The sequence below is a fragment of the Nicotiana sylvestris genome, chromosome 2 (genome assembly GCF_000393655.2).
Source record: "Nicotiana sylvestris chromosome 2, ASM39365v2, whole genome shotgun sequence".
Classification (NCBI taxonomy): Eukaryota; Viridiplantae; Streptophyta; class Magnoliopsida; order Solanales; family Solanaceae; genus Nicotiana; species Nicotiana sylvestris.
In genome coordinates, this window is record NC_091058.1 from 211226335 (window position 1) to 211244737 (window position 18403).

Sequence of the window (18403 nt, forward strand, 5' to 3'; positions counted from 1 at the left end):
TCGGGCCAGGTGATTTTGGGGTCTAATGGACTTTAACCGAAGCGTTCTCAACTGAGAACACTTCGGTAAAAGTCTGCTAGGCCCTGATCCTGACACTGATTCGGACAAAAACCCATAGATCTGAATCCTAGGGCTCTTGAGGTTCGATTTGGGAACCGTTCAATTCCAGTCAGATTCGAACGGAACCTAAGCCATTCAGGGGGTGAGGGAGGTCAGGAGGGGCCGTGGTGTGAGTTTGGGGTCAATCGGTGTAGATCTGGTTTTTACTCGAATCTTCGTTGGAAGATTCGAGAAGCTACGGGTTGATTCGAGGTGAAAGGTTAACGGATTCATGTTCAGGATGGTTGGGTGCATCGGGGATGTTATTTTGGTGGTCATCGGAACTGTGGTTACCGGGCTCACGGGGGAAAACCTAGGCTGCTAGGGTTTGAGAGGAAAGGGGTCCTGGGGAAGATGGTGAACAGTGGCTGAAGGGGGGGTGTGGCTTGGGGCGTGGGGGTAAGGGGTTAGGTTTATATATGTATTGAGGGTTTAGATCCTGGCCATTGGATCAATTGAGATCAAGGGCCAGGATCTACTCATTGAGGAGAGACGACGTCGTTCGGGAGATGATAGTGGGTTAAGACCGGGTAGGGGATTGGATCGGGTCATGTTGACGGGTTTAGAGGAGGGCCTGGATCCGTTGGATCAATGGGGTTGGACGGCTCAGATCATCTTGCCTGAAACGACGTCGTTGAGGCGAATTGAACAGCCTGATCTGGACCGTTCGTTTGAATCAGATCAACGGCTTTGGTAGGGACGCCGATACGGCGTCGTTTGAGTCCGTGTTTGGGCAGGCTCGTCTTGGACTGGATCAGTACTTTGGTTTTGGGCCTTGTTTCGGGGCCCAAATCAGATTTTCCTTTTCCCCTCTTTTTTTTTTTTTTCAAATTAAACAAAGATTCCTAAAACAATGTAAAAAAATAAACCTGCACACATATTGAGTGACACCCACAATGATAAACACACATAAATGAAAAAATAAAAATAAAAATAAAATAAAATAAAAATGGTTAGATCACAGCTTAGAACGAACGATGCACACATACATATATATTTTTTTTGAATTTTCTTTTAACGACAGGCATTTTTTGTATTTTTGTTTGATAATGACTAGATGCAAAATGGACAGACCCACAAATGACCAACAACACATGTTACGGAAAGATCGAGAAATTGTACAGCGAAACCATTTGTCACTATTTTTATTTTCTTTTGGAGTGATTGCTCGTGAAGCAAAAATCACATGCTTACAGGTATAACTGTCCGTGACAAACTGCGGCCATTCGCTTTTCATCAATCAACGTCAATTGCTCCAGTCGAGCCTTAACCCACTCGCTGTCTTCGATTTCTGCTTCGACAATGATTCGAAGCGAAGGAATTTCTACCTCTGCCGGTATTACAGCCTCGGTCCCATAAACCAAAAGATAAGGAGTCGCTCCCACCGATGTGCGTACCGTAGTGCGGTACCCTAATAGTGCAAATGGTAACTGCTCATGCCACTGTCGGGAACTTTGGATAGTCTTCCTCAAAATCTTCTTGATGTTTTTGTTTGCTGCTTCCACGGCACCATTGGCTTTCGGCCGATAAGGAGTAGAATTCCTATGCGTTATCTTGAACTGCTCGCATACATCTCCCATCAAGTGACTGTTCAAGTTTGCTGCATTATCTGTAATGATAGTCGCAGGAATACCGAAACGACAGATAAGATTTGAGTGCACAAAATCTACTACAGCTTTCTTAGTGACCGACTTGAGAGTGACAGCTTCTACCCATTTTGTGAAGTAATCGATGGCAACCAGTATAAACCTGTGTCCATTCGAGGCCTTTGGTTCAATTGGTCCAATGACGTCCATGCCCCAGGCGACAAATGGCCAAGGCGCAGACATGGGATGCAGTTCCGTGGGAGGTGCATGAATCAAATCACCGTGCACCTGACACTGATGACATTTCCGAACGAAGCTGAAGCAATCCTTTTCCATGGTCATCCAGTAATAACCTGCTCTAAGGATTTTCTTCGCTAAGACATACCCGTTCATGTGAGGTCCGCACACACCTGCGTGTACTTCGTGCATGATCTTTCTCGCTTCCTCGATATCGACACATCTTAGGAGATTGAGGTCCGGGGTCCTCTTATACAACAATTCGCCGCTCAGAAAGAAACCACTTGCATGTCGCCTAATGGTCCTTTTTTGATCTCCAGTAGCGTGCTCGGGGTATTCTTGTGTCTTCAGGAATTTCTTGATGTCATGGTACCAAGGCTGCGTATTTGATCCCGCCTCGATTACACTGCAGTAACCGTGTCTTTCCTTGATTTGGATTTCCAAAGGATCGACGTGGGCGTTGCCCGGGTAGGGTAACATTGAAGCCAAAGTAGCAAGTGCATCTGCCAGTTCATTGTGACACCTCGGAATATACCTGAACTCTATTGAGGTAAAGCGCTTGCTGAGGTCCTCCACATGTTGTCGGTATGGGATAAGTTTGACATCCCGAGTTTCCCACTCGCCTTGAACTTGCCGGATGATCAGGTCAGAATCTCCCATAATCAGTAAGTTTTCGACATCCTGATCGATTGCCATATGCATGCCCATAATGCAGGCTTCATACTCAGTTGTATTGTTTGTGCAAAAGAAACGCAGTCTAGCTGTGGCGGGATAATGCTGACCGGAAGGCGAGATCAAAATTGCCCCAATCCCTATACCCTTGGCATTCACGGCTCCGTCAAAGAACATCTTCCAAACATGAGCTTCCTCCGAGATCGCTTCTACGGTGTTTACCTCTTCATCTGGAAAGTAGGTATCCAATGGCTGGTATTCCTCATCAACAGGATTTTCGGCCAAATGATCTGCTAACGCCTGGGCTTTCATCGCCGTGCGGGTGACATAAACTATGTCGAATTCCGTAAGCAAGATTTGCCATTTAGCCAGTCTCCCAGTAGGCATTGGTTTCTGAAATATATACTTCAAAGGATCCAACCTGCTTATGAGGAATGTAGTGTGGGCTTGGAGATAATGTCTTAGCTTTTGAGCAACCCATGTGAGAGCGCAGCATGTCCTTTCCAGCAAAGTGTATTTGGCCTCGTAGCCGGTGAATTTCTTGCTCAAGTAGTAGATTGCTTGCTCCTTCTTTCCGGTTACATCGTGTTGCCTGAGGACGCAGCCGAAAGAGTTCTCCAAGACTATTAGATACAAGAAAAGTGGCCTTCCCGGTTCTGGAGGGACCAAGACCGGGGGATTCGAAAGGTATTCTTTGACTTTATCAAAGGCTTCTTGACACTCAGTTGTCCACTTAATCGCCGCATCTTTCCTTAACAGCTTGAATATGGGCTCACACGTGCTCGTCAGCTGGGCAATAAACCGACTGATGTAGTTTAACCTGCCCAAAAGACTCATCACGTCTTTCTTTGTTCTTGGGGGAGGCAGATCTCTGATGGATTTTATCTTAGTTGGATCTAGCTCGATACCTCTCCTGCTTACGATGAAACCCAAAAGTTTGCCTGACGGAACCCCGAAAGCACATTTGGCTGGGTTTAGCTTCAAGTCATACTTCCTTAGCCTCTCGAAGAACTTCCTCAAGTCTTGGATGTGATTATCTTGCGTCCTGGACTTGACTATCACATCGTCTACGTACACCTCTATTTCCTGATGCATCATGTCATGGAAAATGGCAGTCATGGCCCTCATGTAAGTAGCCCCAGCATTCTTCAGACCAAATGGCATGACCCGGTAACAGTAGGTGCCCCAAGGCGTGGTGAAGGCAGTTTTCTCGGCGTCCTCTTCATCCATCAGTACCTGATGATACCCAGCGTAACAATCTACAAAAGACTGTATCTCGTGTTTGGCACAATTATCAACGAGGATGTGGATGTTGGGCAGCGGGAAATTATCTTTAGGACTTGCTCTGTTCAGATCTCGGTAATCTACACATACCCGAGTTTTCCCGTCCTTTTTTGGTACTGGAACCACATTCGCCAACCATGTTGTATATTGGACTACCCGAATCACTCCCGTTTTCAGTTGTTTGGTGATCTCCTCTTTAATCTTGTCACTGACCTCAGTTTTGAACTTTCGTTGCTTTTGTTGAACTGGAGGACAATCAGGATGAATCGGCAATTTATGAACCACTAGATCAACACCTAGTCCCGGCATGTCATCATATGACCAAGCAAACACGTCTTTGAATTCAAGAAGAAGTTGAATTATCGCCTCTCGCGTTTTCTTGTCCGTGTGAATGCTTATCTTGGTCTCCCGGACTTCTTCCGGGGTTCCTAAGTTTACCGGTTCAGTGTCATTCAGATTTGGCTTAGGTTTATTCTCGAAATATTCCAACTCTCGGTTTATCTCCCTAAAAGCCTCTTCCGCATCATATTCTGGTTCTGGGTTCATTAATTCGCAGTTAAATAGCTCATTGTGATCTGGGCGTGAAGTCCGCAAGCATGTCATATTTAAAGCCGCATTATTAGGACTGAAAAGGAAGATAAAAGGAAAACTAATAAAAATCAGAACAAAAGAAAGAATAGGAAAGCAATGATGATTTTTTTTTATATATTTTCTTTGGAAAGTTGGAAGACAACAATGTTTACGACTAGGAATTCAAAGCAACAATTGAAAAGAAGAAAACGTTCAAGTTATGTCCTGGGATAACTTGTGACACAGGAAAGGTGGCAGGACATGTCTACCCGGACTTCCGTCTAGTCGGGAATGGCGTGGCCTCCCAGTTTTGGAGTTGGGCGCTCGGCCCCACGTACATCATCTCAGCAGTGCTCGTTCCTTCACCTGGTTGAACCATGTGGATTTCGTAGAGCATTTCCCTCATTGCCCCACAAATCTCCCCGATTTCCTCAGCTGTGAAGACCTCATCATCTTCTTCAACATATTTCGGCCTGATGAAAGTTGCATATAAATCCGGCAGTGGTTGAGGTAATTTCCAACCCTCATTTTTCCTTTTCTTTGCCCACTCTTCGTCTGCTGGAGTAGGTTTGAAACCTAGTCCAAAAGGTTTCTTGATGACTGGCAAAGTAACAGGTTCTGTTATTCCCTGAAGGGTTCGTCCAAGTCCCTTCCCTGGCCTAAATCCGTGTCGGATCATCTCTTTGGCCACCATAACCGAAGCGTTAGACAAGAAAGGCTGGGGGCAGGGTATTCCCTCTTCGTGCTGCTCTGAAAGTACAATCTCGAAAGCTTGATAGACCGTATGTTCGCTTCCTTCTCTCGGTTCAAGGTACGGGATGGATGGGTCCCGATAAATGGCATGCTCATCTTCCCCATGGACCACGATCTCTCGGTCTTCGTACTCGAACTTCACCATCTGGTGAAGAGTGGAAGGCACGGCTCCTGCCGCATGGATCCAAGGTCTGCCAAGGAGAAAATTGTAGGATGTGTCCATGTCGATCACCTGGAAGGTTACTCGAAATTCGACTGGTCCTATGACCAACAACAGGTCTATTTCTCCCATGGTATCTCTCTTGATGCCGTCGAAAGCTCTTACGCAGACATTGTTGGGTCGGATTCTTCCGGTCCCAATTTCCATTCTCTGTAGCGTGGAGAGCGGGCAAATTTCAACGCCTGAGCCTTCATCCAACATTACCCGCTTGACATAGTAGTCCTCGCATTTAACTGTTAAATGCAAAGCCTTATTGTGTGCCGCTCCTTCTGGGGGTAAATCATTCTTGCTGAAAGAGATTTGATTGACGGCGAAGAATCTTTCCGTCATCCGCTCTAGTTGCTCCACCGAGGTTTCAACCGGTACATATGCTTCATTCAGGGTTTTCAGCAGGATCTTTTGATGCTCGGTTGACCTCATTAATAATGACAGCATGGATACTTGCTCAGGGTGCTTGCGCAGCTGATCTATCACTTCGTAATCCGGCATCTTCATTTGTTGGAAGAACACTTCCGCTTCTTCAACACTCACGGGCTTCTTTGGAGGGAAGCGCCTTTGTGTGGCGTTGTTCAGTTCTTGGGTATTTGAGTACCCTCCAATGAAAGTATTTTCTGGAAGTTCTCCCATGACCTCTTTACCTTTGTACATTACCAAAGTCTTTTGATAATTCCACGGCACTGTGGACGGGTTGGTCATTGGCTTTTGTGGCACGCGTCCGATAACCACTGGCTCATTCAGCCGAGGTGGTTGAATCGTCCCCCGGACCACATAGGCCCCTTTCGGCACGTACATAGGCTTTGTCTTTTTGATCCCGAAGTTCTACGTCTTCTCGGCTTGACCTCGTGGTATGTAAAGAACTCCACCCTTTGCTGGTACTACTTTCTTCTCCACCTTCTTTTCAGGCTTGCTCTTTACAGCCTTGGCCTCCTCCCCCTTTTCTGATTTCTGGTCTATTTCAGGCCTCTTCCCTGTGTCGACAATGGCAATTATGGCTTTCAAAGCAGGGTCGAACTCTTTGTCTTCACAAATCATGCCGATCAGCGGCCCATTATTGTGAGCGGGCAATGGATTGTTAGTCACATTTGGGATCTCTTCGTCCCTTAGCACTATTTTCCCCTGCTCTATCAAATTTTCGACCACTCTTTTCAATGACCAGCAGTCGTTTGTATCATGTCCCTCGGCTCCTGAATGATAGGCGCATCTGACTCCGGCTTTGTAAGAAGGCGATGTTGGGTTTTGCCTCGTTTGGGGAATTGGTTGCAAGAAACCCAACTGGACTAGCTTAGGGAACAAAGTAGAGTATTGTTCACCGATGGGCGTGAAAGTCCGCCGTCGAGGTGGCTCCTGGGGGCGGTAGTTATTCTGCGGGGGTTGTGGGTTATAGTGGTTGCGGTAAGGAGGCTGATTTCTGGGAGGTGGAGCTGGGCCTCGGTTGGCTTGTTGTGGTGGATGGTTATAAGGTTGGGCATTCATGACCATATAAGGCTGATGAGCATATGCCAAATTTGAGTGGGGGTAATAGTGTTGTGGGGCTCTTTCCGGAAAATGGGGCCTGGGGTGACGATACTCCCTTGTTTCAGAGGCTGCCATAGTCGTTTCTTCCTTCTTCTTCCCCCTTGTCGTTCCTCCAGATCCGCTTTGGACGGCCTGAGAGGTTGCCCTTATGGCTGCTTGACTCAAAATCCTTCCCGTTTTCAACCCATTTTCCACCATCTCTCCAATCTTGATCGCTTTCGCGAATGGCTTACCCATGGCCGACATCATGTTTTGGAAATAGTCAGACTCTTGAGCCTGGAGAAAGGTAGTGACCATTTCCACTTCATCCATGGGAGGCTTCACTCTCGACGCCTGTTCACGCCACTTAATAGCATACTCTCTAAAGCTTTCCGAAGGCTTCTTCTTCAAATTCGACAGAGAGTTTCGGTCTGGCGCAATGTCGATGTTATACTGGAATTGTTTTACAAAATCTCTGGCGAGATCATCCCATATATGCCATCGGGACATTTCCTGATCCATATACCATTCCGAAGCTATCCCTACTAGACTTTCCCCAAAGTATGCCATTAGCAGTTCTTCTTTTCCGCCGGCTCCCCGCAATTGGTTGCAGTATTTCTTAAGATGTGCAATGGGGTCACCGTGCCCATCGTATTTCTCAAACTTGGGGGTCTTGAAACCCGTTGGCAGGTGCACGTGAGGAAACATGCACAGGTCGGCGTAAGAGACGCTCTTTTGCCCGCTCAATCCTTGCATATTCTTCAGACTTTGTTCAAGGCTTCTCATCCTTTTGGCAATCTCATTTTGTTCTGCAAATCTGGGGTTCTGATCCTGCCCGGGTGCAAGCTCGCACTGAGGCGGTAGAGGATTAGTATTGGTAGCGAACCTAGTTGGTTCCATTGAGAACGATGGGGCTTGGAATGTAAAAGATGATGAGTCAAAGCTTGGCTTGTATGTGGTAGGTTGTGCCGTAACCGGGCAAGGCGATGCAGTAAAGATGTTCATGCTTGCATCAGTGGCCGACATTCGGGGATGAGGTTCAGAAGGCGATCCAGCGGAGAAGGCTGAGGTGGCTGGGTACCCGAATGGGGTAGCAGGATAATTTATGGGGACATTAGAAGTCCCACTTGACCTGGAGAATAATTCAGGGAATCCGGGGACGACATTTGGCGGCTCTTTCCCATTGTTCCAGTCGTCCAGCATTCCCAACATGCGGAGCCGTAGGATTCTATTTTCCTCTACAGTTGTGGATTCAGGTGTGAGGACGGCTGAGATTGAGCTCTCCTCAGAAACAGGGATCGTTTGCAATGGAATTTCTGAAGACATTTCCACACTTCCTTTCGACCTGGTGAAGTAAGTGTGAGTACTGCTTCTGGCCCTAACAACAGGTGGTTGAACACTTTTCCTTGACCTCGTGAAATATGAGTGCGAGGCCAGACTTTCACCAAACCAACCGTCTTTTCAAAAACCCTGAAAAAATGCTCAATGACAAACGCACGGTTAATTTGTAGCAAATAACAGATAGTTAATCTCACGTTGGGCATGATGCACCTATACAGTTAAGTGGATTACTATATGTTTGCTACGAGAGCATGCGTCATTCCGGCGTTTTTTGTTAGTTTTTTTTTTCTCTTTTTGTTTTTCTTTTATTTATTTTATTTATTTCGCAGTAAAAGAAATGTGACCGGATCTGATGAGGATTGCCTACGTATCACGATGTCTACGTGAATCAGATCATTGCGTAGTTCGAAAAACACGAATGAGCGTAAAAGAAACAACCTCTTTATTGTTGAAACGTTCTATTACAAGCTACATTTTGCAAAAGAAAGAGCAAACTTTGAAAATAAACCTAGACTCAAAATAGACTGAAAATCACCCTGATGGAAAAACAGGCAGAAGATGCTAAGATACAGATTTGACCTATGAATGCATTATGGTTTTAAAAATTGGTTTCCGCGGGGCATCGTTCGGCCTCGCCGCGGTCCTAGGCGTGAGATCCCTCTCAAGTTGCTCTAGCTCGTGCATAGTCTGCTTGACATAAACCATTACTGCCGAGGGGAAGGTAACACTGGACATGTTCTCACATCGTAGACATCGTCTGGTGATGGCATGGGCAATGGCTTTGATCCTATCTCTGGTTTGCTTCTTCTCTACAAGCAGGCGCTTTATCTGATCGCTGCATATCTTGAAGACTTGAACATCTTGTACGTGTTGATGCTTCAATCGCCGTACTTCCAACTTCATCTGGGCTATTGAGTCATACCAGTATCTGCTCTCAATTTGGAAATCCTTGGCCTGACTAGCTGCTTTGATCTCAAGTGCTGCCATCTCTCTCTTTATTTTAGCAACAGTCTTCTCGTGGTCGCCTTCCAATCGATTCAGGTACCTGCGATGCTTATCCGTTCTTGTATCCCACTGTGCTTTGAGCTCTGCTATGATGTTTTCAGATTTCTCCAAACCATCTCGCCATTCCCTGATTTCACCTTTTAGCCCTTTTATCAGCTGCTCGTCCGATCGACGCCTTGGTTGTCTATCTGCATCCAACCTTATCTGTTTGATCTGGGCTCTGAGCATTTCATTTTCTTGAATCAACCTGTTCCGCTCTCCCAGATCGGTAGCAACTTGCACGTTGTGTTCATATTTCAATTTTTCCACTTGTTGCTTTAACCTGCTGATTTCGGTGCAATAGCCTCTTTCTTTTGCTAACCAATCCCACTGCTTTTGTGATGATTCGGTAAAATTCCGGATGTGGGGTCTCTTAGCTGGCCTTTCATGCTCGAGTTCCCTTCTGTACCATGCAAGGTAACCTGGCGCCGTTTCTCCTTTGGCTTGATCCCGCACGCAAGTATCTGATTTCAAATATTGACCCTCATTCCAGATTTGGCGAATCTTCGCTTCTGGGAACTGTCCGTTAGGACTTATCTCAACTGTTTGAGCGATAATATCTTTCTCATGAGGTACTGTCTGGCATCTTCCGAACTGTCTCAAAACTCGGCCGGGTGCGTAAGGTTGAATGCTCTTAAGCCCCATCAGCAAGAAATGAGTTTTAGCCGCCGACATATATAAGATCTCATCAACAGGCAACCATCCCAACGTCCATTGTATTTGGCTGGCAGTAAGAGCTTGCAAGAACGAGGTCCATGCCAGGACTCCTTTGGGCCAAATGATCTCTTTGGTTCTCGTGTAAGATTCTTCTATGCGGGTCTTTTCCGGGGAACCATGGCTCAAAATCTCGGAATGATGGCAGAGGTGCTCGGTCATCCATATCTGTAGGAGCAAGTTACAACCTTCGAAGAAATTTCCCCCAGCTTTACAAGCTGCGAGAGCTCGAAAGATGTCAGATACCACCATTGGCGCGAGAGTACTGTCACTTTGCGTGAGTAAAGTGCTGACGACCCCAGATATCTTCAAATCAATGTTTCCATCTTTCCTCGGAAATACCAGAAGACCCAGGAACATTATCATGAACGCTACCCGTCTGTGCTCGTCCCACTTCTGACGAACTCCTTTGCTGCACAGTTTGTTGATTGGATTATTGAATCCCCCCTCGTGACCGTACCTATCATATATGAAGCATGGAGTACAGAATCCGGCTGCTAGATCCGGGTTGTGGACTGTTCTAGGTATTTTCAATGAATCCAGGAACCGATGTACCGTGACGACTCTTGGGGCGACCAAGTATTTTTCCTTCAACGGAAGTTCAGTATTCCCGATGTATCCGGCCATTTCTTCCAAAGTTGGGGTGAGCTCAAAATCAGAGAAATGGAAAACATTGTGCGCCGGGTCCCAATAGGTAACCAAAGCTCTTATGATATCTCCCCGAGGCTGGATTTCCAACAGACCCACAAGACCTTTCAGATATTTCTTAACCTCATTTTGTCCTTCAACACCTAGATCATTCCACCATAGCCGTAACTTGACAGGGATTTTGGTCATTATTGAAAAATGTTCATTTTGCATCGTGCTCATCCTGCACATTTATTAAGGTGATTTTAACAAAAATGACTGACTCAAAATATTTTACAGAGGGGACCAAGCTTTGAACACGGCCTTTAAGCACTTCGGGGACGAAGATTTTAAGGCTGTGTGGGTCTAAAAATGCTAAACAAAACCCAAAAGTGGCTATTTATGCAAAGTCAGCCTTCCGGCGTCCCTTTCGGGAACATTCGGCTATTCATGACAAAACAGCGTCACCCTTTTTATTTACGACTCTTTTTATCGTTTTTTTTTTCAAATTAGAAAACTCAATATTGCTAACACGACCTTTCAACGCCTAGGGGACGAAGATTTTAAGGTTGTGTGGGTCAACTGGACTAAACCTTAAAAATGACCCAAAGGTGGCTGTTTATGCAAAGTTAGCCTTCCGGCGTCCCTTTCGGGAACATTCGGCTATTTATGACAAAACAGCATCACCTGACTTATTTATGACTCTTTAAAAATTTGAAACATATTTTTTGATTTTGGCTATTTTAGCAAAAATGGGGTTGAACCCGACGAGGGTTGCCTACGTATCTCACATCAGGTGAGAATCAAACCGGCGTAGTTCGGGAATATCATGAATAGAGAAAATTAAATAAACCCAGAAATCAAGAATAAGTATTTTTATTATTTTTGAAAAAAGATAAAGACTAAAGAAAAAAAAAATTTTGCAATATTTGGACCATTAGTCTGAATTTATAAAAAGGGGTACTACAAAGAAACAACACATTTTTGTATTAGGAATTTTCCATTTTTTTTTATTATTCTTTTTTTTTAAAGTAAATACCTTTCTCTTTTTTTTTTTGATTTCGGACATGAAAGAAAAATTTTTTTTTTTTTTTAATAATTCAAACTAAAAAGACCAATTTTGTTTTTATTCTCTTTTTTTTAGAAAAAAAAAATTCCGGCGAGGTTTTGACAATACTTGGACATTGGTTTTATTTTTTCCAAAATAAGTAATTATCTCCCTACACTGCTATTTTTTCCCCATTTTAGAAACCGGTCAGCATGCGGAACCGGAGCAAATAAATGCACAACACAGATAGGAATGCAGCATGATGGTCTTTTTCGTTTCAGGTTGCCTGTCCTAGACGGACCCAACCCCTGTGTTGAGTCCCCTAAGTCAAATGCAACATGATGCAAATAAGCGTTCCTACTAGGGATCCGACATGAAGTCAAGTTATTCTAGGTTCGTAACCTGGGTATTTGTTCTAGACTGTGTACCCGAGCGGACAACTCGAGTCGAGGAGGGGGCTACGTACCGGGGACCCGCGAGATCGTCCGGCTTTGTAACTTGTCCGTCCTCTTTCTTATTTTAGGTATTGACATTAACAGAATAGGGAGTCTCGACCAGCGAGCTTCTCCCCGGAGGTAAGAAGAGAAGGGGTTTCGGCACAGTTTATATACAGTTCAGATAATATCAAAGCGGTAAAAGACAACATTTAGCACGTTATGCAAAAACATGTAATAAAGATCAGATAATAAAGCCAAATATAACAATTATTCTAAGCTCGAATTCTTGAACCCTGAACCAGTGGTTCTGGGTTTACAATCCCCAGCAGAGTCGCCAGAGCTGTCACACCTCCTTTTTGCGCGCCCGCCCCGAAGGGTTAAATGCGCGGGTGGAGTTTTTCCAATTTAAGTGACAATATTCGAAATGGGATTATTTATTTAATTCAGAGTTGCCACTTGGGAAAGGTTTGGCTTTTGGTGTCCCAAGTCACCGGTTTATCTTGAATCCCAAATCGAGGAAATTTTTAGACTTTTCCAAATGAAGTCTGCGAACCAGAAATTCTAAGTAAGGAATTCTGTTGACCCGAGAGAAGGTGTTAGGCACCCCCGAATCCCATGGTTCTAGCACGGTCGCTTAAATTGTTATAATGGCTAAATATCTGATTTAAATACATGTTGTGACTTATGTGCTTTTATTGAGTTTAAACCGCTTTTATTATTATCATTTATTTTTATGAAATTGCAACGTCATGAAAATGCATCTCGAACCACGTCACAATCAATGCACCCGTAGTTGTTAACACATTTTGACCCCGTTAAGACTTGGATTTGGGTCACATCAATGTGCACCCGATCTTAAGAATATAATTTACTTAAAGTCGCGCTTAAAGAATCTAAACGCGTTATTATCTTTGGGGAAGACAGTGGAATTCACTAAAACCGTCCCTCCAGAACTCTAAATATTTATCATTGTCAATTATTGAGGGCCCTGCAATTTGTATTTTTATTTGGCGAGGCTTGTCTCATTATTTTAGAAGGGCATCCTACAGTGACTACATTTCTATTATTTTTGTTTCCAGAGATAGAAGAACGAAAAATATATGCTAATTGAAGTATATGTTTTGGCCTAAATCGGACTCCTATCAATTTCTGATTAATTACTTATAAAGTAAAAAAAACATCATGCCTTACCAAAATACTTTGGTCGAACAAAAGATTACATATGAGATTGATGAAATGCAATACTTAATCCGAACATTACATACGAAAAGATTTCTTGTTGAACTTAACTGAACTTATTTGGGCTAGATTAAAGGATAACTGGCAAAGTAAAATGTTTTAATTTGACAAAGAATCATGTACTAGTTAACGAAATACAACACTTAATCCGAACACTTCTCGAGTTGAAACTAACTAAACTTATGTGGACTAATCTTGACTAAAAAAAAACTAAATGAAACAGGAACAGTATTGTATAAGGTCGAAATATACATGCCCATATTAACAAACGAACTACCGAGCTAAAACACAACAGGATAAACTTAGTCGAATATCAGTACATACTTTCGAACTGTTGAATTATAAACTAATCAATTTTCACAGGCCTGTTAATGTACTATGAATATTACAGCAAATACTTGAACTTCTTCAAACGTTTTCATTTCATGCTTTCAAACGGTTTCAATTACATCAATATGGGACTTGAAATGTGTACCTGAAAATGCTGAAAGTGCAAAGGAGAAGAAGAAGAAGATGGGGGAATCAGCAGCAGCAAAAAGCAGAATTAACAGTAACAGCAGGACAGAAATGCAGCAGCAATAGTGAGCAAGATAGAAGAAAGGATTCTGTTGCGAGATGGAACTAGAGTTGAAGAAGAAACAGCCAAATGAAACAGCACACAGTGTGATACTCCAGACAATCCAATTCCGGAATATACCAAATGCAACAAAACACTAACAATAATCTCGGTTGAAATTTAGAAGAAGGAACACTGCCTAACGTATTGACAATAGATGAACTTCAGACAAACAAGACCAAATTTCTGATTTCTTAATCTGTTTTTATCTCTTTCTTGCTCTGTTTCTATTCCTGCCAACTCTTTCTTTTCTTTTCTATCCTCACAATGTATGTATTTCAAGCTTTCTCTTTCAAAACTCCTCACAGTGTATTTTCCTTCTCCCTGTATTTTAGATCTCCTCCCTCGTCCAGTCTCCCTCTCTGTATATCTATCTATCCCTATATCTCTCCATGTCCTGCTTCTTTTATAAGCCTCAACACCACCCCTTTTAACAGCCTGTTTTAGAATATCACAGTACCTTCCCATGTGCCTTCCATTTTCAGTTCCACTTTAGCTAATTAGGTATTAAAAACCCCATCATTCCCTGGCAGATTTAACTTTTCCATTTTATTAACTAAAAACAAGTATGGGCAGTAGAATATGTCTGACAGCATATACTGTCAAACCATTTTAAAATTAAAAGCCCTCTTATGCAGGAAAACAGGCTGTGCACAAAACACATGAGGTGCACCAATGCACATGCTGTGCACAAGTGCACATGCCCTCTGATTCAGAATTTAAGCACTACTGATCCAATTCAACAGCTATAAGTAAACAAAACTGGTTCTTAATTGATCCAGGCAAATGTTCATCAGAAGCAAATCGATTTACTTTGTTCAGACAGTTGAAACTAATTGACGACACATGTCGACTCGACTATATTAGCATTAACATACACAATCGTAGCCAAAAATCAGACATTTAAACAGTATCGATACATGGTTCGAATTATACTGACTAAGCAGAAATACACTCGAGGAGTCAACTAGTCAGTCCAAACTTGAAAATCAGCTACTTGCACAACATTTACATACACATTATCAGAACAAATGGAAAGACTCATTCAAACAAACAGAAGTTCAGGCAAAGTGGACAAACAGAAGTTGGTAAAATTAAAACAAATATGAACAGACTTTTAAAAACAAATCACACGGACTAAAACAAAAATGAAGAAAACAAAACAAGACTCACCTCAAATCTTTGAAAAATCAAAACCTTGACTCGGATTTGGACAAACCTTTCTTAAGGCTGAATGGACTTTAATCGAAGTGTTTCTCAGATGAGAAACACTTTGATTAAAGTCCATTAGACCTTAATCTCTTCGGTTGAACCGGTATGAACCAGTGACGAAGAACTACAAAATTTTCCAAAACTCAGATCCGGGATTCATGCTTCCCTGGTCAGATTCGGACCAAACCAAGTATGGTTTGGTCACGAGGAGGGTCTGGGGAGTGTCTGGTGTGAAGCTGGGGTTGGTTGGTGTAGATCGAGTTTTGACTCGAATCTTCAAATGAAGATTCGAGGACCTGGAGGGTGATTCGAACCAAAAGGTTAACAGGTCTATGTTCAGGGTGGTGAAGGGGTTCTATGGTGTTCAGGGCGAGGTCACCGGCGTTCATGCCGCCGGTTTTTCATGGTGACGAGTACAGGGGCGGCTCTAGGGTTTGTGGGTTTGGGTGAAGACGACGAGGCTGGGGTATTGGATAGGGGAGGTAGGGTACGATTATGAACTTATATAGTTAGTGGGTGGACGGCTCTCGACCGTTTGATCAATTTAGATCTACGGTCTGGATCTGGTGGTTAAGTGGAACGGTGTCGTTTCAAGTGTTGAGGGTTTGGGTTCGGTCCGGGTGTAAACGGGTCGGGTTCCTCAGTGGGTTGTGGGGAAGTGATCTTGGCCGTTGATCAATCTGAGATCAACGGCCCAGATCACACTGGACTAAAACGTCGTCGTTTGGACGTCCTGGGTATCAGGTGGTCTGGACCGGGCAGGCCTGGGTTTTGGGCTGTTTGTTTGGGCCAATTTTGTTAAAATTGGCCCAAGTCCGGAAGAAGAAAGGGACCTTTTCTTTTCTTTTTTTTTATTATTTTTTATTTCTTTTCCTTATTTATTTAAAAACAAAACTAAACAAAAAATCAAAAATTAAATACACACTCAATACAATTATTCGCACACACACTAAAATATTTCAAAACAAGTAAAATCAAACAAAACAAAATCACGGACAAAGATGCATGTTTATGCCTTTCTATTTAAACCATGTTACGGTTCGGATTATGCATGACACGTACACATTTTTTTCAATTTTGTTTTAATAAAGTAAATAAATAAAAATGGGCCAAAGTCACAAATAAATCAACAAAGTGCCGCACAAAAAATCCAAAAATTGTACAGCAGGACCAATTTTATTCTTTTGGAGCGACTATCGCGCAAAAAACAAAAATCACGTGCTCACAATCACGCTCCTACTTTCTCCTTAATTTGGGCCAGGATGTTTGCAAAGCAAGGATGCAGGTTTTTTATTGTTGGGCCTACCCCCTTCATGCCTTTGGTTCTCTTAATTATGGCACGAGTCATTCGTTGTTTTCAAATAGTTAAATCCGTTTTCTCTCTTCAATGCAAATGTTCTTTCATAAGGCTGGCCTGAACTTCAATTTATTGTTTAAAAATTGGTTCAAACTTTTAGCTTAAGCAGTGGTGACATTTTTCCTTGCTCCTATAATCAATTAGTGGATGAGAGTTGTACTAGATAACACAAATAGCTTATGACCCCTTCAAATTTTTTAGTTTTCCTTTAATATAAGTCGAGGTACGCCGCGCCAAATAAAATCTCAAATGCGTGGCCCTCATTTATTTATTTCTTTTAAATTCTTAGAACTCAAGGCGCGTCATTTAGCAAATTTCACATGGCCCTCGCAATGTTAAAAACGCGTAGTTGTTTTAGGTGCGTTATTTTAATGATATTAGCTTCCTAAACTCGGGTGTGCATTTCATGTGACCCAAATCCAAATCTTAACAACATTGAATAAAATTTGTTTCGGATTGCGGGTGCATTTCATGTGGCGCGATCCAAAGACATGTTTTAGATGGCGTTGAAATCTTCCTTAAAATAATTAAAAGCGGTTTAAAGTTAAAACGCACATAGGTTCAAAAGTGTTTTAAAATCAAATAATAGGCCAACTATAATAGTTGAGCGACCGTGCTAGAACCACGGAACTCGGGAATGCCTAACACCTTCTCCCGGGTTAACAAAATTCCTTACCCGGAATTCTGGTTCGCGGACTGTAATATAGAGTCAATCTTTTCCTCGATTCGGGATTTGAACCGGTGACTTGGGACACCATAAATTATCCCAAGTGGCGACTCTGAATTTTTAATAAATAAATAATCCTGTTTCAATTGTCACTTAAATTGGAAAAACTCCCTTATACCCTTCCGGGGTGTAGTAAAAAAGAGGTGTGACAACGTTTATGTATCGTTACTTGAATCATGCCAAAAGAAAAAAGTGATAGCCTTAACATACTTGGAGTAGAGAAAAATCCGTATGATACTTTTGAAAAAAATTGCACCGTACTTTCTTAAAATTGTAAAATCTCGCGTTGCTTAAGATGCTATGAAATCTCGGTTTGAATTATTGAATATCCGCACCTTACTACGTTGCTTCAGATTGCATTGAAATTGCCATTCAGCTGTATATGCGAGACTACCAGCGGCGCAAATGGAAACAGTTGCTATATATATAAATCAGTGAATTTCCTTTCTGCCAAAGGAAGAGTTACTAAACAAGCCGCTGGTCATATTTTTTTCACTCTTATAAATTATGTCTACTTCTTGTGCTCCAATGTGATAGAACAGTCAATATGTTGACGGGGTTATAAGATTATAATGTCTAAGTATGGATATTAGATAGAAAGTATTTGTTTTATTTAGAAAACATACTACGGCACTCTCAGTCTTCTGCCAACAACTATCTTTAAGTCTAAGTGCTATTTTAATCAGCCACCTATTTTAATGAAGGCATGAGTCATAATTTTCCTAAGCCAGAATATGCCACGTGATGTTTTATCCAAATTGTTTTTAGACAATTACCAATTACCCACATAATTAAGACTTATCTCAAATTACTTAAAATTTTATTTATTTTTAATACACTTTATACATCGTACTATTATGTTCATGTGGTACCATGTAAAATAAATTCATACACTATTATTTTATTAAAACATCCATGTAAAAATACATATATTTTCTCAACTTTTAATTTTCCTAATCTCATATAAAGAGTACAAATTTTCGTACACTTATTTCTTAAAATGGTAAAAAAATAACCTTCTTTTCTTGTGAAAAAAATAATTCATATCTTTACTATAAAGAAAATCTCATAAACTTTTCTCATATTATGTGTATAATTTAAAACATATTTGAAAGTAGTAATATTA